Below are 21273 nucleotides of genomic sequence, written 5' to 3' on the forward strand. Positions count from 1 at the left end.
CTTGTAACTAATGTTTGCAAATATGTAACTGCTCCTTGAAAAGCAATTTCTCTCAATAGGATCGCTACATTATTATCAGATTGTTGCTTTAATTGTGAGCATTGCAAATTTATACAAATTGCTGTTACTCTTATCATTGATTTTTGATTATTATTAAAATGTGCTGTAATAAAGTGATTATCTCCAGACTTTTCCGGTTCTTTTCCTAGTCAAACCAGTCTATCAAATATTGCATATTATACTAGCCTCTTTGATGACGCACTTTTTCTGTGAGATTCCTTCTGCTATAGGATATTAGTTTCCAGAAAACTGTAGTCTTAAAGATAGTTTTTTGATGAATGATAGTTATCTGGAAATTCCTCATGTCAGGGACATGACACAAACGGGTTAGGTGGTATCCAATTATAGCAATATTTCCATTAATAAAAAACTTCTCAAGTAGTAAAATGATAAAAAATATGTTCCATATCATATCAATATCTTTGGAACTGCATCATTATGGCAATTGTATGGATTAATGCACAAATTGTTTAATGGTCAAGTTAGACAATCATGGAATACTTTTTCATGCTCGTACTTACTCGCACAAACTAGGAATAACACACTCAGTTATTCATATATCTTTAACCCAACCTTCCCTGCTCCTAAACTATCATGTGATGCTGCATAAATTGCCTTCGTTGTTTTGTTTTGAAGCTTCTCGAGATCTAAACCTTACCAGTCTGAGAAATCAAGGTATGTATCACCATAGAAACACTTTTTCCTCCTCTGTCCTAATCACAGAGAATCCCCAAGGTGAAAGTTGCATCGACCTGTCCAATTGCAGTTTAAGACTTGAGAAGTGAAATAAGTAGAGTTATTGATTGCCACTTAGAGCCAATAGCATATGTTTCATTCTTTCTAAAACCAACAAAATCTAAATATCATTTTGTTACAAATTTTTTACAATCAGTGTGCATGTATTTACCTGAAAATGATCAATAAAATGAGCTATAGTCGTCCATCCACAATCTAGATCTTCCACCCCTACAGTTTCAATCCTTACACTGCAAAACAATTATTTTGAAAGTGAATATATAGAAAACACTATTGAGACCTGCAAATTTGAATTTGATGTCTTTGGGTTTCATTCTCCTAAAGTAACAAATTGCTATCCACTAACAGAATTATTTCCAATAAAAGTCTTATGCAATTCTCATCAGAACCACATCATTGTGACCAGTGGTGAATTATTCTGCAAATTCTGTAATGCTTTAATGAGATGATCATTGACTACTTTTCAGTGCTTGTACACGAGGGGTAATTGCTCAGAAAAAACTTAGAATAATACTCTTGGTCACAAATATGTTCATCCAGAACTGATATATAACAAACCACCATGTCATCCTGTTTAATTGCTTTTGTTGCTGATTTGTAAGAAAATAGCGGTATCAAATTATGGGCAAATAGCATGCAATCGTATATGCATTCCCATCTTAATATTCTGATTTAGAGCACAAAATTTAGTTAATCAAAACTTTATAAAAGATAATCTCCTTTGCTTATTTGAATTTGATGTCTTTGGGTTTCATTCTCCTAAAGTAACAGATTGCTATCCACTAACAGAAGTATTTCCAATAAAAGTCTTATGCAATTCTCATCATAACCACATTATTGTGACCAGTGGTGAATTATTCTGCAAATTCTGTAATGCTTTAATGAGATGATCATTGACTACTTTTCAGTGCTTGTACACGAGGGGTAATTGCTTGGAAAAAACTTAGACTAATACTCTTGGTCACAAATATGTTCATCCAGAACTGATATATAACAAACCACCATGTCATCCTGTTTAATTGCTTTTGTTGCTGATTTGTAAGAAAATAGCGGTATCAAATTATGGGCAAATAGCATGCAATCGTATATGCATTCCCATCTTAATATTCTAATTTAGTGCACAAAATTTAGTTAATCAAAACTTTATAAAAGATAATCTCTTTTTCTTATTTTGTAGGGACAATCGTTCCTCCAAACCACCCATTGTTCCTTTTTCTATGTGAGCAATCCATTTATAATTAGCTAAAATTTATTTCTTGGATATTAAAAGGTAATTGTATCTTCAATTTTCATTCCTACAAAAGAGACTTCAAAATTGTCTTGTGTTCCACTGACCATTACGTTGCCCTAGTAATATTCAATTGTAGCACAGAAGATGTACATAAATCACTTCATCCATTGCACTAATCTTTGATCATTTTGTCTGTTATTAGCAACTAAGATCACACCATCTACATACACCAAAAGCATAATAAATATGCATCAGATAGAACATACGGAATCAATCATCAAGATTCAATGTACCAAGTTTAATTTAAAAAATTAACAACTGGCTAATATGTCTGATATAAAGACGATCTGAACATGCCCAAAATTTTGATATAATTTAGTCCTTGAGGGTTTGGATATGGAAATGTTATTAAATCCAATCTGGTATGATATAGAGAATTTCAATATATTTTGGATGAATTACAATTCTAGTCGATCTACCATGTATATTATTGTTGCTATATCTGATATGCCTTCTTGCTGCTTAGGATATCTTGGAATGATGCCACTTTTACTAAGTGCTCATGTGATCTTATTACTTGCCAATGGTAGATTACTTTGCAATGAATATAAAAATGATCTCTATTCTAGCCCTTGAATTATTGGAATACTTTTCTTTAATATATAATGAGAGGTTGTATCGAACCAACATGTCTCTTGCCATTTGCACCTCATCCATGTAACTCATCATTTGGTTAACTAACTATTCTTCTCCTTGGGTAGCAATTATGAAAGGAGTGCCATAACGAACATTTAATAAGTATTCTATTGTATGTATGTGTTTTAGAATGATGAATTGCTGCCTTCTTCAAGTGTCGATACTCTTCCATTAATTTAATGATAGGTTTGCTGCTCGTAAATTTGTTCTGTGGAAAACATGAAGCCTTATAAATAAGATGTTGAAGCAACAACATCTCTTTGTTTGTGTTTGGATGATAGAATTGCATATTCTCCTACCTTTCTTACAATTTCATTCCCCCTCTTCCTCTTGATCTTGATGCCTTAGGTATACTATAACCCTCGTCTTGGAAATGGAAAGATGTGTCCATCTACAGTTGTCTCTTTCGGGCAAAGTGCATGTTCAGTGTATTGCCATTTCATACGTAAATAGATCGCTTCTCAAGTAACGTTTGTTATATGTAACTGCTCTCTGACGAGTGATACCTCCTATTAGGATCGCTCCAATATTGATAGATTGTTGTTTTATATCTGGGCATTGCTGAGTTTTTACAGAATCCTGATCATTATTTTTCAAGTATATGGATCAATGCTCTTCAATTGATGTAATGATGGGTTTTCTGTCACATGAATGTGTTCTGCAAAACATGAAGCCTTATAAATAAGATGTTTTATAAGCATTGACATCTCCTTGCTAGTGTTGGGTCGATAGAACTGCTTGTTCTGTTGCCTTTCTTACGATTCAATTCCCCCTCACTCATTTTCTGTCTTAGGTATACCTATAAACCTCATCTTGTAAATGGAAAGAAATGTCTCCTTCTACGGTTATGTCTATTTGCAGAGTTGTGCCTGTTCATTGTATTAGTATTTCCTAACTAAACAGGTTGCTGCTTGTAACTAATGTTTGTTATATGTGCTGCTCCTTGATGCACGATTTCTCTCTATAGGATCACTACATTATTATCAGATCTTTGGTTTTGACTCTGACCACTGCTGAGCTTATACAGATTTTTGTTACTCGTATCATCGATTTCTAATTATTATTCATGTTCTGGAATAAATTGATTATCTCTAGAGTTTGCCACCTTGTTTCTTAGTCATATCAGTCTATCGAATATTGCATATTATACTGGCCTCTCTGATGATGTGCTTTTTCTCTGACGATTTCTGATGAACAATAGTTATTTAGACATGACACAAACTAGCCAGGCAGTATCCAATTATGGCAATATTATAAATATATATGTTCCATATCATATCAATGTCTTTGGAACTGCATCATTATGAAATTGTATGGATTATTGTGTGCAAATTGTTTAACCGTCAAGTAAGATGATCATTGACTACTTTTCCATGCTTGTACTTGCTTACACAAACTAGGAATAACACCCTTGGTCATACATATATCTTCAACCTAGCATGCTCTGCTCCGAAACCATCATGTGGTCCTACATAAATTGCCTTTGCTGCTTGTTTCTAATCTTCTCAATATCTGAACCTTACCAATCTGAGCAATCAAAGTATGCATAGCCATAGAAATGCTTTTAGTCTTGAGTCCTAATCACACAGAATCCCCAAGTTTAAAGTGACATTGACCTGTCCTACTATAGTTTCAGACATGAGAAGTGTAATAAGTAAAGGTATTGCATGTGAGTTAGAAACAATTGCATCTGTTTCATTGTTTCTAAACCTAACGATATCCAATGTGTTTCTTCCCAATTTCTTACAATTGATGTGCATGTATTAACCTAGAAATTCTCAATATAATGAGGCTAATGAGCTATAGTTGCTTATACACAATGTCAATCTTCCATCCCTACAGTTTCATAGAGACTCTGCAAAACAATTAGCTTAAAAAGTATATATCTGTCTATATCTATATCTATATCTATATCTACCTATCTATCTATCTATCTAGAGAGAGAGAGAGAGAGAGAGAGAGAGATAAATTTGATGTCTTTGGGTATCATTTCACTTACAATAATAGAATTCCATCCACTAACAAAAGTATTTCCAGTAAAAATCTCCCTCAATTGTCTTCAGAACTGCATAACTATGACCAGTTGAACTATGGAATAATTCTGTAATGCTCTAATAAAATAATCATTTACTTTTTCATGCTTGTACCTAAGGTGTAATTGATGATACTATATCAAATCATATCATTATTTCCTTCAAAAAAATCCCTGGGTAGATAAAATACAAATAGTATGCTCCATATCATATCAATCTCTTTCAAACTGAATCAGCATGGTCAATGCGATGATTATTGCACAAAATTTGTACTGCATAAGTAAGATGATCTGTGACTACTTTTTCATGCTTCTACCTTCTCCCAAAAACTAGGAATAACAACCTCAGTCATAAGTTCAACCCAACCTGCACTGCTACCAAACCACCATGTGATCCTGCATAAATTGTGTTTACTTGTTTCTAAGCATCTTGGCACGTAGACATTACCAGTCTAAATTGTGGGCATATGCATCATAGTAGCTACACTTTCACTATTACATCCTCATCACAAAGAATCCCTAAGCTTAAAGCTGCAACAATAATTTCATACTCAAGAATTGTAAAATGTAAAGGTATTTCTTGTCTGAGAACCACCTGCATCTTTGACATATTTTTATAGCTATTAAGATTTGAGAATACTTTTGTTCCAATTTCCTTTTCAATTGATGTGCATGTGTTTACCTAGAAATGCTCAATAAAATAAGCTACAGTTGCCCATATACCATGTAGACCTTCTAACCCAACTATTCCATTCGAGTGAATACTTTTTCATGCTTGTACATGCTCCAAAAAACTAGGAATAACAATCTCTGTCATAAGTACAAGCCAACCTGCTCTGCTACTAAACCACCATGTAAATTGACTTTACTCCCTAAATTTCTTGGTATCTGTACCTTACCAGTCAAAATTGTGGACCTATGCATTGTAGTAGCTATGCTTTCACTTTTACATCTCATCACTCAGAATCCCTGAGCTTAATGCCGCATTGACATTTACAACTATTATTTTAAGACTTGAGAAGTGTAAAATGTAAAGGTATTGCTTGTCTGAGAACCACCTGCATCTTCTACATCCTTTTAAAGCTATGAAGATATAATAATGCTTTTGTTCCCATTTCCTTTTCAACTAATGTGCATGCTCAATAAAATGAGCTATAGTTGTCCAAATATCATATAGTCCTTCTGACCTTACTATTCCATTTGATTCTTTGCGAAATAGTTATCTTAAATATGTATACACACACACACACACACACACACACACACACACACAGAATGAGAGAGTGAGAGTGTGTGTGTGTGTGTGTGTGAGAGAGAGAGAGAGAGAGCGAGCTACAATGTTAAAGTTGATGTCTTTGGATGTCAATTATGTCAAACTGACCAAATAATAACAATGGATCTAATAAAAATCTCCCCAGCTAGATAAGTTCTAAAAACACACTTAGTCATATATATTTCAGCTCAATGAGCTCTGCTACTAAACCACCACGTGATTGTAAATAGGTTCCCCTTGCAATTACTTTCAGGGTTTATGCACATGCAGACCTTCAGTGCAAGAAAAGGAGGTGTGCATCCTCCGAGCAACACTCACTCTCAAGTCCTCCTTATAACAAAAGAATCCCTAGGGTTTAAAGCTGCATTGATCTTTTTAACTGTATGTTCAGAAATGACAAGTGTAATGAGCAAAGGTAACTCTGTTCATTGAAAATACTAGTTTTCTTTGTATGTAGCTCTTTCATCGATCACTATTTTCTGTAAGTAATTCAAAGCCTTTAGAAATTCTGTAACCAAGACTCTTCAAAAAATTTACCTTTGTTTTTAATAATTAATTCCATAAGAATATGATCCTGTGCTTATTTTGTATGGAAAGTATTTCCTGCAAACAACCTATTGTTCCTTTTGCTTTGCAAGCAATCCATTTGTAATTAACTAACATTACTTGCCTCGTATTAGAAGGTAATTGCATGTTCAAATTTTTTTCATACAAAAGAGACTTCAAAATTTTCTGGTTTAGTTCCCTCACCATTACGTTTCCCTGTTGACATTGAATTGCAACACAGGAGATTTACAAGAATCATTCCATGCATTGTACTATCCTTTGAATATTTTTTCTATTATTAGCAACTAAGATCATACCATCTGCATACACCAAAAGCATGAGAAAAATGCATCAAATATAAGTTTAAAACATGTAGAGTCCATGATCAAGATTCAATGTGCTGAATTTATAAAATTTTAACAATTGGCTAACAAGTCCAATATAATTGAAGATCTGAAAATGCACTAAATTCTGATATAATTGAGAATCAGTCCTTGAGGGTTTGGATGCAGAAGTGATATGAAATCATGTATAATTCAATCTGGTATGATAGAGAGATTTCCCATATATTTTGGATGAAATGCAATTCCAGTCTATTTTCCATGTATATATTTTGTCGTTGTATCTGATATGCTTTCTTCCTGCTTAGGTGATATCTTGGAATGATGTTGTTTTGATTATATGCTTAAGTAATCTTGTTACTAGCCAATGGTGGATCACTGGTACGTTTCTATTCTGCTATAACGCTTTAAGAGTGTTTAGTTTACAATTTATATAAATCAATCTCTATCCCTGCCTTTGAATGATTGAAAGACTTCTCTTTAATATGTATTGAGTGGATAAATTAAACAGACAAGTCTCTTTCCATTTGCACCTTATCCATGAACTAAACATTTGGTTCTCTCCTTCAGTTGAGATTGCAAGGAGTGCCATTACCAATGCCTAACTGTAAGTATTAATATATTTGTTCTATGTGCCTATCTTAGAATTATGAATTACTGCCTTCTTTAAGAGTGTGCATTGATGCTTTTCAAGTGATGTAGTGATAAGTTGCTGGTCAGTGAACATGGTCTGCAGAAAACCAGAAGCCTTATAAGACATTTTCTGAGCAATGACATGTCCTCCTTAAACTGTGCTTGTGTTTGGATAATTGAACTGCCCATTCTCCTGCCTTTCTTCTGATTTTATGGACTAGGTGTTCTTATAACCCTCGTCTTGGAAATGGAAATACATGTCTCATGCATTCATGTCTCTTTTGGCTGTGGTGCATGTTAATTCTATCATTATTTCCTAACTACATAGATTGCTTCTTGTAACTAATGTTTTCTATATGTAACTGCTCCTTGACAAATGATTGCAGTTAATAGGATTGCTGCACTATCATCACTTCCAACTTTTTGCTAAAAAAAGAGAGAATTTGAATCTTAAGAAGGGATATAATTATCTTCACAAAATTTCCATTTTCCTCTTGTATTAGGGATGGATCATAAAAATAGAACCACAAAAAGTTGAGTGAATCGTAACAAACCAGCTACATTCTATGAACATATGGATTCCAAGCAACCATGAATAAGTATAATGGCAAATTTGTAACAGGATCAATATAAATGGACAAGGTCAGTTTAAAATTGTTAAGCAGATGAACCTTTTACTTCTCAATTTTACAAATACCTTTAATGGACTACTACATTGTGAACCATGTAAGTTTTTATTGAATGTCTACTTAAAGCCCCTTGCAAAAATAGAAGAATAGAGGGGCTACAATACACATCACCTTATATGCTCTTTTCAATTTATGTGGATGTGTTTACCTGGTAATGCTCAATAAAGTGAGCTAGAGTTGCACTACACCATCATTAGGATCTTCCATCCCTGCCGATCCATCCAAGTCTCTACAAAAAAATCATATTAAAGCAAACAATAAATATAAACAAAAAGAAATTTGAAGCCTGCAAATTTAAATGTGATGTCTTTGGTTATCATTTATCTTAGACTGACCAAATAGTATCCAATCATATTAATATTTCTTCCAAAAAAATCCAAGTAGATAAATTATAAATAATATGTTCCATATCATATCAATGTTTTTTAAATGGCATCAACATGGCCAATGACCTGATTGTGTACAAATGAAGTGCTCAAGTAACATGATCAGGGACTACTTTTTCATGTTTGTACTTGCTCCCAAAATCTAGGAATAACCATCTGAACAATAACTTCAGCCTTACCTGCTTTGATACCAATCTGCCATGTGAATCTACATAAATTTCCTTTACTCCTTTCTGAGCCTCTCGGTACCTAGACCTTACCAGTCCAAACCATGAACGTATAAATCATAGTAACTATGCTTTCTCTTTACATCCTCATCACACATAATCCCTAAGCTTAACACTGCATTGACATTTACAACTATAATATCAGACTTAAGGAGTGTAAAATGTAAAGGCATTGCTTGCTGAGAACCACCTGCATCTTCCAAATTCTTTTATTCCTACAAAGATCTGATAATCCTTTTGTTCCCATTTCCTTCTTAGGCGATGTCTTGGAATGATGCTGTTTTTATTCTATGCTCTTTTGATCATATTACTTGCCAATGGTACATTACTAGTGCCTTTCTATTCTGCTATAAGCCTTTGAGAGCACTTAGTGTGCAAAGTATATAAAAATGATCTCTATTCCTTCCTTTAAATGATTGAAAGACTTCTCTTTAATATGTAATTAGGGGTTGTACGGAACCAACATGTCTATTTCCATTTGCATGTATCCATATAACTAATTATTTCCTTGGGTGGTGATTATGCAAGGAGCACCATTACCAATGCTTAAAGTGTGGGTATTAACATATCTGTTGTATGTTTGTTTTTTAGAATGATGAATTCCTTTCTTCTTCCAGTTTATGTACCGATGTCCTTCAAGTGATGTATTGATAGTTTGGCCACTCTGTGAATGTGTTCTGCAGAAAACGTGAAACCTTATAAATAAGATTTTTTTCTGAGCAATGGCATCTCCTTGTTTTTGGTTGGATAATAGAACTGCCTGTTCTGCTGCCTTTCTTATGATTTGATTCCTCCTCTCTCATTTGATGCTTTAGGTCTACCTATAACCCTCATCCTGGAGACATGTCTCCTTCTACAGTTATGTCTCTTTGCAGAGTGGTGAATGTTCATCATATTAGTATTTCATAATTAGACAGGTTGTTGCTTGTAACCGATGTTTGTTATATGTAACTTCACCTTGACGAATGATTGATCTTAATAGGATCGCTGCATTATTATCATATCATTGTTTTAATTCTGAGCACTGCTGACTTTGTATAGGTCACTGTTACTCTTATCATCAATTTCTACTTATTATTCACGTGCTGTAATAAATCGATTAACTAAAGAGTTTAACACCCTTTTTCTTAGTCCTACCAGTCTATTGAATATTGTATATTATACCAGCCTCTCTGATGACATGCTTTTGCTGTGAGATTTCTTCTGTTATAGCATATTAGGTTCAAAAATGTCTTAAGTCTTTCAAGACAGATTTCTGATGAATAATAGTTGTCTAGAAATCCTTCATGTCAGGGACATGACACAGACTAGCCAGGTGGTATCCAACAATATCAATATTTCCAGTAAGTTTTTCCCCAAGTAGGTATATTATAAGTAATATGTTCCATATCATATCGATTTCTTTGAAACTGAATTATTATAGTGATTGTATTGGTTATTGCACAAATTGTTGAATGGTCATGTAAGACTATCATTGACTACTTTTTCATGCTTATACTTCCTTACCCAAACTAGGAATAACACCCTTGGTTATACGTACATCTTCAACCCAAGATCTGAACTGTTGCTTCTTGTTTCTAAGCTTCTCAAGATCTAAACCATACTACTCTGAGCATTCAAGGCATGCTTAACCTTAGTTATGCTTTCACTCAAGTCCTAATTGCATAGAATCCCCCAGCAGCATTGACCTGTCCAACTGTATTTTCAGGCTTGAGAAGTACAATAAGTAAAGGTATTGCTTGTGAGACCCAATTGCATCTGTTTCATTCATTTTAAACCTAACAAAAAATCAATAATTAGCTTCTTCCTATTTTCAGAATTGATGTGCATCTTTTTACGTGGAAATGCTCAATAAAATGAGCTACAGTTTTTCCATGCAGCATCTAGATATTCCATCCCTACAGTTTCAATCCAGACTCTGAAAAACAATTATATTGAAAATTATATAAATAGAAAAAGAAAATTGAAACCTGTAAACTTAAATTTGATGTCTTTGGGAATCATTTCTCTTACAATAACAGATTGAGATACACTAACATAAGTATATCCTGTAAAAATCTCCCTTAACTGTCTTCAGACCTGCATCATTATGACCAGTGGTGAATTATTGCGCAAATTCCGTAATGCTTTAATAAGATGATTTTTGACTACTTTTCCGTGCTTGTACTTGAAATGTGATTGCTAATACAAACTTAGGATAATGCTATCCATCACAGAATTGTTCGTCCAACCCTGCTATGATAACAAACCACCGGTGTCATCCTGCTTAATTGCCTTTGTTGCTGATTTCTATGCCTTTCCAAACCGAAACCTTAGAAGTCAAAACAAAGGACCTCATACATCCTCGAACCAAGTTACCAACATGTTAACTCTGAAGTCTTTCTTCTTTCGTGAAGAAAATCAAAGGCCAAATGAAAATTCTATTTTTAATGTGAAAAAATTTTGTAAATTACGAAAAGTCCATTCTCACCAACCAAACAAAACAATGTTCAATATTGTAAAGTTAAACTCACAAAAATATCTCTTTAGTCATCTTTCCAAAGGATGTGATATTTCACATTCATCAAACCTAGACAACTAGACAATATCACTAACAGTTATGCATTCCCATCTTAATGCTTAGATTTCAATCAAAGAATATAGTTAATCAAAGCTTTATAAAGTCACCGCAACTCACTTCTCTTGCTCCGGATGGTCATTACCAAATGTAAATTTGCAGGATGAATTGGTGCTCCATATAGAGAGACTTAATTTATACCATAAATTTTATCGTAATTGTCAATCTTCCAGACTACAGTTCTAACCAGCTGTCAGTTGGACCAAATTAATAGTTGTAATGCATAAAAAGCTAAGGCTGAAACCAAGACTGTATCTTCATCCCATCCTGCTCTATTGCGATACTGCAAAAGATTGTCTATGTTGTTGGTTATGAGCTTCTACAGACCCATAGCTTCGTATCATTTATCTCAAAATGACCAAGTAGTATCAATTAGTAGCAATATTTCCTTAATCCCCCTGATAGGTAAATTATAAAATGTTGCATTCCTGATCACATCAATGTGTTTAAAACAGCATCATTATGGCAAAGGCAATGCTTGTGTCTGAGAAGCAATTGCATCTTTTTCATCCTTTCCAGACCTGGCAAGATCTTTTAATCCTTTTGTTCCCATTCCTTTTTTGAATTGATGTGCATGTGCTTACCTGGAAATGCTCAATAAAATGAACTATAGATGCTCATATACGATCTACACCTTCCATCTCTGCTATTCCATTTAAGTCTCTGCAAACTAATTCACACACACACACACACACACAGAGACAGATATAGAGAGAGAGTTAAAACTTGCAAAGTTAGATTTAATGACTTTGGGTATCAATTATCTCAAACTAACCAAATAATAGCAACACTTTTGATAAAAATCTTCCCTGCTTGATAAATTATAAAAATATATACCCGAAGTCTCATAAACTAGGGATTCATCATCATAGGGAGTGAAGTACATTACTACGCAAATTTTGTAAAGCTGCAGTAAGATGGTTATTTACTACTTTTCACATGTGTACTGAGTTGCAGCTGCTCTCTTAAACTAGATATAACACCCTCAGTCATAAATATTTTCATCCCATCCTACTCGACTGTGATACTGCATAAGATTGTCTGTGTTGTTGGTTATGAGCTTCTCTAGAGCCGGACCTTAGTATCATTTATCGATTAGTAGCAATATTTCATTATTTCCCTGATAGGTACTTATGAAAAATTATGTTCCTGACCACGTCAATGTGTTTGAACCTGCAGTATTATGGAGAATATGTAAATTTATTAATTTAACCAGGGGTCTGTAGGAAAATTTCCTTTTTTAATTCCATAAGGATATGCTCCTGTGCTTATTTTGCTTATTATTCTTTTTACTATGCAACAGTCAATTTATAATTAGCTAAAATTCCTTGCCTTGGATATTATAAGGTAATTGCGTTTTCAAAATTCTTTCCTGCAAATGGGACTTTACAATCGTCTTGTTTAGTTCCACTCACCATTGCCTTGCCCTGTCAATATTGAATTGTAGCAAAAAACATTTACAGGATTCACTCCATGCATTGTACAAATCTTTGAACATTAGCAACTAAGATCAGACCATCTGCGTACACCAAAAGCATAAGAAATATGCATCAGATAAAACATACAGAATTTGTAATCAAGATTCAATGTACTGAATTTTGTAAAATTTTAACAAGTGGTTAACTCTTTTAAATGTTGAATTGAATTGTCATATCTTATATTTGAGAATTGATGAATAGGATTGAGAAAAAATAAGTATAACCCATAAAGTTTTCTTTGCCAGTTTTGTTATTCATACAAGAGGAGGCTGCCATTGACAGAGAAAATTATCTTGGCTATTGATTTTTTGGAATGGTGATGATAGTTTTGGAAAATATGCATAGGTTGCATTTGTGACTTTTAAGGAACTTTATTTAAAAGCTTACATTCTGTTGGGTGTAAGATTGTTGTTCTAAATTAGTGGTGTCACCCTTACTAATGAATATCTTCATCGCAACCTGCTTTGATACCAAACCAACATGTGGTCCTGCATAGACTGTTGATTGTTTCTAAGCTTCTACAGACCAAGACCCTAGCAGTTCAAGCTTCATTCAGGTCTTCTCTGCAGATATAGGAGTATTACCTACAACAATTTTCCCTGATAGATAATTACTAAGAACAAGTTCCAGATCACATCAAGGTCTTTTCAATTGCATCATTATAGCTAGTAGGTAAATAGTTGCACATAATTTATTATAATCCAGCAAGATGTTCATTGACTTCTTTTTCATGCTTGTAGCTGAGATACACCTGCTTCCACAAACTACGAAAAACCTCCTTCATAGATTGTTGTTGGCCTAGCAGTCCAAGCTCCAGATTTGAGAAGTGTGAATGAGCAAAGGTATTGCTTGTGAATAAGAACCTAATGCATTTTCACATCCTTAGACATAGGAAGATCCAACAGTCTTGCCGCAGCCAAGCTCTTTTTCATTTGTTGTGGATGTGTTTGACTTACCTGGAAATTCTCAATAAATTGAGCTAGTGTTGCTCATATATCATCTAGATCTTCCAACCTTGCTATTCCAATCAAGTCTCTGCAAAACATTATCGTAGAGAAAATATACAAAAATAAAAAATTCATACCTGTAAGGTTGTAAAGTTATATTTGATGTTTCCAGATATCATTTATCTCAAACTGACCAAATGGTATCCAGTATTAGCTCTATTTGCTATAAAATTCTCCCAGGATAGATCATTTAACAAAAATATGTTCCATATCACATCAAGGTCTTTTTAACTACATCATTATGGCTACTGTATGAACTATTGCACAAACTTCGTTATTATCCAGTAAAATTGCCATTGAGTACTTTTTCATGCCTGTACCTGAATTGCACCTGCTCCCAAAAACCAGGAATAACACCATCAGTCACAAATATTTTCATCTGAACCTGCTCTGGTACGGAACAACCATCTGATCCTACATAGAGTGCCTTTGGTGATGGTTTCTAGGCTTCTAAAGACCCAGACTCTAGCAGTTCAAGCTCTAGTCTAGAGAAGTTTACATGATCAAGGTATTGCTTGTGAATGCGAATCTGTTGCATTTTTACATCCTATCTAGACTTAGCAAACCCTTCTGTTGCCACACCTTTTCATTTGTTGTAGATGTGTTTACCTGCAAATGCTCAATAAATTAAGCTATAGTTGCTCATATACCATCCAGATCTTCCATCCCTGCCATTCCATTAGTCTCTGTAAAACATTATCTTAAAACAAAATATACAAAAAAAATAATTTGAAATCAGTAAAGTACAATTTGATGTCTCTGGTTATCACTTATCTCAAACTGATCAAATGGTGTCCTGTAATATCTACTATAGAACTCTTCCCTGATAGATGAATTATTGAAAAAGATGTTTCAAATCGTGTCAAGGTATTTGAAAATGGTATCCAAATGGTATCTAGGATTAGCTCTATTTGCTATAAAATTCTCCCAGGATAGATCATTTAACAAAAATAAGTTCCATATCACATCAAGGTCTTTTTAACTACATCATTATGGCTACTGTATGAACTATTGCACAAACTTCGTTATTATCCAGTAAAATTGCCATTGAGTACTTTTTCATGCTTGTACCTGAATTGTACCTGCTCCCAAAAACAAGGAATAACACCATCAGTCACAAATATTTTCATCTGAACCTGCTCTGGTACAGAACAACCATCTGATCCTACCTAGAGTGCCTTTGGTGATGGTTTCTAGGCTTCTAAAGACCCAGACTCTATCAGTTCAAGCTCCAGTCTAGAGAAGTTTAAATGATCAAGGTATTGCTTGTGAATGCGAATCTGATGCATTTTTACATCCTATCTAGACTTAGGAAACCCTTCTGTTGCCACACCTTTTCATTTGTTGTAGATGTGTTTACCTGCAAATGCTCAATAAATTAAGCTATAGCTGCTCATATACCATCCAGATCTTCCATCTCTGCCATTCCATTAGTCTCTGTAAAACATTATCTTAAGACAAAATATACAAAAAAAAAAAAATTGAAATCAGTAAAGTACAATTTGATGTCTCTGGGTATCACTTATCTCAAACTGATCAAATGGTGTCCTATAATATCTGCTATAGAACTCTTCCCTGATAGATGAATTATTGAAAAAGATGTTTCAAATCGTGTCAAGGTATTTGAAAATGGTATCCAAATGGTATCCAGCATTAGCTCTATTTGCTATAAAATTCTCCCAGGATAGATCATTTAACAAAAATAAGTTCCATATCACATCAAGGTCTTTTTAACTACATCATTATGGCTACTATATGAACTATTGCACAAACTTCATTATTATCCAGTAAAATTGCCATTGAGTACTTTTTCATGCTTGTACCTGAATTGCACCTGCTCCCAAAAACAAGGAATAACACCATCAGTCACAAATATTTTCATCTGAACCTGCTCTGGTACGGAACAACCATCTGATCCTGCATAGAGTGCCTTTGGTGATGGTTTCTAGGCTTCTAAAGACCCAGACTCTAGCAGTTCAAGCTCCAGTCTAGAGAAGTTTAAATGATCAAGGTGTTGCTTGTGAATGCGAATCTGTTGCATTTTTACATCCTATCTAGACTTAGCAAACCCTTCTGTTGCCACACCTTTTCATTTGTTGTAGATGTGTTTACCTGCAAATGCTCAATAAATTAAGCTATAGTTGCTCATATACCATCCAGATCTTCCATCCCTACCATTCCATTAGTCTCTGTAAAACATTATCTTAAAAGAAAATATACAAAAAAAAAAAAATTGAAATCAATGAAGTACAATTTGATGTCTCTGGGTATCACTTATCTCAAACTTATCAAATGGTGTCCTGTAATCTCTGCTATAGAACTCTTCCCTGATAGATGAATTATTGAAAAAGATGTTTCAAATCGTGTCAAGGTATTTGAAAATGGTATCCAAATGGTATCCAGCATTAGCTCTATTTGCTCTAAATTCTCCCAGGATAGATCATTTAACAAAACTAAGTTCCATATCACATCAAGGTCTTTTTAACTACATCATTATGGCTACTGTATGAACTATTGCACAAACTTCGTTATTATCCAGTAAAATTGCCATTGAGTACTTTTTCATGCTTGTACCTGAATTGCACCTACTCCCAAAAACCACGAATAACACCATCAGTCACAAATATTTTCATCTGAACCTGCTCTGGTACGGAACAACCATTTGATCCTGCATAGAGTGCCTTTGGTGATGGTTTCTAGGCTTCTAAAGACCCAAACTCTAGCAGTTCAAGCTCCAGTCTAGAGAAGTTTAAATGATCAAGGTATTGCTTGTGAATGCGAATCTGTTGCATTTTTACATCCTATGTAGACTTAGGAAACCCTTCTGTTGCCACACCTTTTCATTTGTTGTAGATGTGTTTACCTGCAAATGCTCAATAAATTAAACTATAGTTGCTCATATACCATCCAGATCTTCCATCCCTGTCATTCCATTAGTCTCTGTAAAACATTATCTTAAAACAAAATATGCAAAACTAAAAAAATTGAAATCAGTAAAGTACAATTTGATGTCTCTGGGTATCACTTATCTCAAACTAATCAAATGGTGTCCTGTAATATCTGCTATAGAACTCTTCCCTGATAGATGAATTATTGAAAAAGATGTTTCAAATCGTGTCAAGGTCTTTGAAAATGGTATCCAGCATTAACTCTATTTGCTATAAAATTCTCCCAGGATAGATCATTTAACAAAAATAAGTTCCATATCACATCAAGGTCTTTTTAACTACATCATTATGGCTACTGTATAAACTATTGCACAAACTTTGTTATTATCCAGTAAAATTGCCATTGAGTACTTTTTCATGCTTGTACCTGAATTGCACCTGCTCCCAAAAACAAGGAATAACACCATCAGTCACAAATATTTTCATCTGAACCTGCTCTGGTACGGAACAACCATCTGATCCTGCAGAGAGTGCCTTTGGTGATGGTTTCTAGGCTTCTAAAGACCCAAGCTCTAGCAGTTCAAGCTCCAGTCTAGAGAAGTTTAAATGATCAAGGTATTGCTTGTGAATATGAATCTGTTGCATTTTTACATCCTATCTAGACTTAGCAAACCCTTCTGTTGCGACACCTTTTCATTTGTTGTAGATGTGTTTAACTGTAAATGCTCAATAAATTAAGCTATAGTTGCTCATATACCATCCAGATCTTCCATCCCTGCCATTCCATTAGTCTCTGTAAAACATTATCTTAAAAGAAAATATACAAAAAAAAAAAAATTGAAATTAGTAAAGTACAATTTGATGTCTCTGGGTATCACTTATCTCAAACTGATCAAATGGTGTCCTGTAATATATGCTATAGAACTCTTCCCTGATAGATGAATTATTGAAAAAGATGTTTCAAATCGTGTCAAGGTATTTGAAAATGGTATCCAGCATTAGCTCTATTTGCTATAAAATTCTCCCAGGATAGATCATTTAACAAAAATAAGTTCCATATCACATCAAGGTTTTTTTAACTACATCATTATGGCTACTGTATGAACTATTGCACAAACTTCATTATTATCCAGCAAAATTGCCATTGAGTACTTTTTCATGCTTGTACCTGAATTGCACCTGCTCCCAAAAACCAGGAATAACACCATCAGTCACAAATATTTTCATTTGAACCTACTCTGGTATGGAACAACCATCTGATCCTACATAGAGTGCCTTTGGTGATGGTTTCTAGGCTTCTAAAAACCCAGACTCTAGCAGTTCAAGCTCCAGTCTAGAGAAGTTTAAATGATCAAGGTATTGCTTGTGAATGCAAATCTGTTGCATTTTTACATCCTATCTAGACTTAGCAAACCCTTCTGTTGCCACACCTTTTCATTTGTTGTAGATGTGTTTACCTGCAAATGCTCAATAAATTAAGCTATAGTTGCTCATATACCATCCAGATCTTCCATCCCTTCCATTCCATTAGTCTTTGTAAAACATTATCTTAAAACAAAATATACAAAAATTGAAATCAGTAAAGTACAATTTGATGTCTCTGGGTATCACTTATCTCAAACTGATCAAATGGTGTCCTGTAATATCTGTTATAGAACTCTTCCTTGATAGATGAATTATTGAAAAAGATGTTTCAAATCGTATCAAGGTATTTGAAAATGCATCATTAATTAGATCCAAAAATCATTTTATTGCCAGATCTTTTCAAAAGATGTAGATGCATTGACTTTGAAATGTTCAATAAATTGAGCTACAGTTGCCCATATACCATCAAGATCTTCATTCTCTGCTATTTCATTCAAGTTTTCCCTGCAAAACAATTGTCATAAAATACACATGCAAAAAAGAATACTGAGACAGGCATAGTTAAATTTGATGTCTTTGGGTATTATTCACTATAAATTAACCAAATGGTATCCACTAACAGGAGTATTCTAATAAAAGTTTCCCTTGATAGATTATACTGAAAATATGTTCCAGATCACATTCGTCTTTCGAATTGCATCAGTGTGTGATTTGTTGCACAGTTTTTGTTATTCATCAGTAAAATGGTTGTTGACTACTTTTTCACGTGTGTATTTGAGTTGCACCTGTTCTCACAAACTATGAAAAACACCCTCTGTAATAAATATTTTTATCCAACCTGTTCTGCTTCCAAACCACCCTGTGATCCAACAAAGATTGCCTTTGCTGCTGGTTTTTGAGCTTGTACAAACCAGTACCCTAGCAAACCAAGCTGGGGACGCATGCATCCCACTACCAAAATGTTCATAGACATTCTCATCACACCAAATCCCTAGGTTAAAGCTCCATTGACCTTGCAACTGTAGCTCCAGAATTGGGAAGTGTAAATATAATGTTTGTGAATGAGAAACTGTTGCATTTTGTATCCAACCTGTTCTGCTTCCAAACCACTGTGTGATCCTACATAGATTGCCCTTGCTGCTGGTTTTTGAGCTTGTACAAACCCGTACCTTAGCAAACCAAGCTGGGGAGGTATGCATTCCACCAGCAAAATGTTCATAGACATTCTCTCACACAAAATCCCTAGGTTAAAGCTGCATTGACCTTGCAACTGCAGCGAGAAGTGTAAATAAGAAAAGGTAATGCTTGTGAATGAGAAACTATATTTTTAACATCCTATCTAGGCTTAGCAAGATCCAACAGTCCTGTTGTTGCTAGTTCTGTTTCATTTGCTGTCAATGTGTCTACCTGGATATGTTCAATAAATTGAGCTCTAGTTGTCCATGTACCATCTAGATCTTTGATCCTTGCTATTCCATTCAAGTCTCTGCAAAACAATTATCTTAAAACAAATACAGAGAAATCAAAATTGAAACCTACAAAGTTAAGTTTGATGTGTTTGGATATCATTTATCTCAAACTGACCACATGGTATCCAGTAATAGCAGATTTTGCTATAAAATCCCTTCCTAATAGATGAATTATTTAAAATCTCTTCCAAATTGCATCGAAGTCTTTGGAACTACATCATTATGGCCAATGTGGGAACATTTTCCCATCAGAAGCACAAAACCAATTACATCAGTTAGACTTGTACAAAGTTGCATAGCTACTAGGTAGCTGGTTCCAAAGAGTTAATGCCAGATTCTGACTATGAATACAAAAGGTAAATGTTTGTTAAAACAGACTTAATAGGATAAGTAATTTGAAGCTATTCATTCTCCAATGAACATGATTCTCAGTATAATTTAATATAATCCATGAATGAGGTTTCTAACTTATGCATAAATCTTAAGTCCCTGGATTGAAGGTAGTTGAATAAGCAACATAATACCTAAGATGAATGAATTCTATATTAATATACTTTTGAACGGTATGTCTCATTTGGCTGTAGACCTAAAGTTTGTTTAGCACTTCTTTATAGGGGATCAGCTAAAAACATTAAAGGAACCCTAAATATGATTTGGATAACGAAAGGTCATCAAGAAAGAAATGTTAGCAATATACCTTATGAATAACATGAAATGTAAGCACAAGGGTATAGAAAACACATTGTATATAGCAGAAGCATATCAAATACAACTACAATTCACATTTTCACTAAAGTCATGGTTCAATGAAAAACAAATGCCCTAAAATCATACTTATCAGCACTTTAATTGGCATGAGCTCAATAATAATGAGATGTAGACTATTAAGAATGTAACTCAAGTTTCCTAAGATCTTATAACAAGGAATTTTTGAGAAATGGATATCTCAAAAACAAATTAATTCTAGAACATTTACAGCACTGAAGTCATCATTGAGAAACATGGACTCCAAAAATAACAGTCATAGTATCAACATTTCCCACAGTTCATCTTTCCCTTTATAAAACTTAGCTTCTTATTATATTTTATCAAAAAATTTAAAGGAAAGAAAGCAAAATGTTGTACTACATCCCACAAATGATTGGGACTAGGAGATGGTCAATTTGACTGCAAAATGCATTTAGTATGCTAGAGTGTGAAAACATTAAATTATGAACATGAAATAATCGATCACATTAGGTTGGATACTATGTAAATGGTCCCGTGGAAGGCACTTGGGGCTCTCTTTTACACTTTGCAGGCAGTCCTTTGGTATTTAAAAAATGCAACTACATGATTAAAATGAATCAGGTCCTTGAAGATTTTAGGTAGACATTTATAGCTGCATATTTTTAGAGCGCAGCAGGAAGGGGGCCTGAAAGATTCCTCCAGTATTATCTAGTTGCTAACTTTTTCTCATTAAAGCTTCTTCTTTTTCATTTAAATTTTAATAATAGGGATAATTGAAAAACATGAGGTCTCTTGCTTTAAACTAGGCTGCTAATTTTTCTTACTAGCTCCTGTTTACAAATTCTAGAAA

At 34.1% G+C, this 21273-nt stretch overlaps 1 long non-coding RNA gene across 3 annotated transcripts; it reads right to left on the reverse strand.

Annotated features, from left to right (window-relative positions):
• Nucleotides 1-447: 447 nt before the first annotated feature.
• LOC149566166 (uncharacterized) lies at nt 448-20402 on the reverse strand. Of its 3 annotated transcripts, none has more exons than XR_016362130.1 (4): nt 15796-20402; nt 8406-8486; nt 968-1046; nt 448-812 (listed from the first exon to the last, which is right to left on the reverse strand). It is a non-coding gene; the product is annotated as an uncharacterized LOC149566166 (long non-coding RNA). The 3 variants fall into 3 exon arrangements; XR_016362129.1 differs by lacking the exon at nt 15796-20402 and adding an exon at nt 12903-15773; XR_016362128.1 differs by lacking the exon at nt 15796-20402 and having other exon boundaries at nt 8406-12893.
• Nucleotides 20403-21273: the final 871 nt, after the last annotated feature.

This window comes from Cupressus sempervirens, chromosome 3, assembly GCF_028749045.1.
Source record: "Cupressus sempervirens isolate cs-2001-9-10 chromosome 3, ASM2874904v1, whole genome shotgun sequence".
NCBI lineage: Eukaryota > Viridiplantae > Streptophyta > Pinopsida > Cupressales > Cupressaceae > Cupressus > Cupressus sempervirens.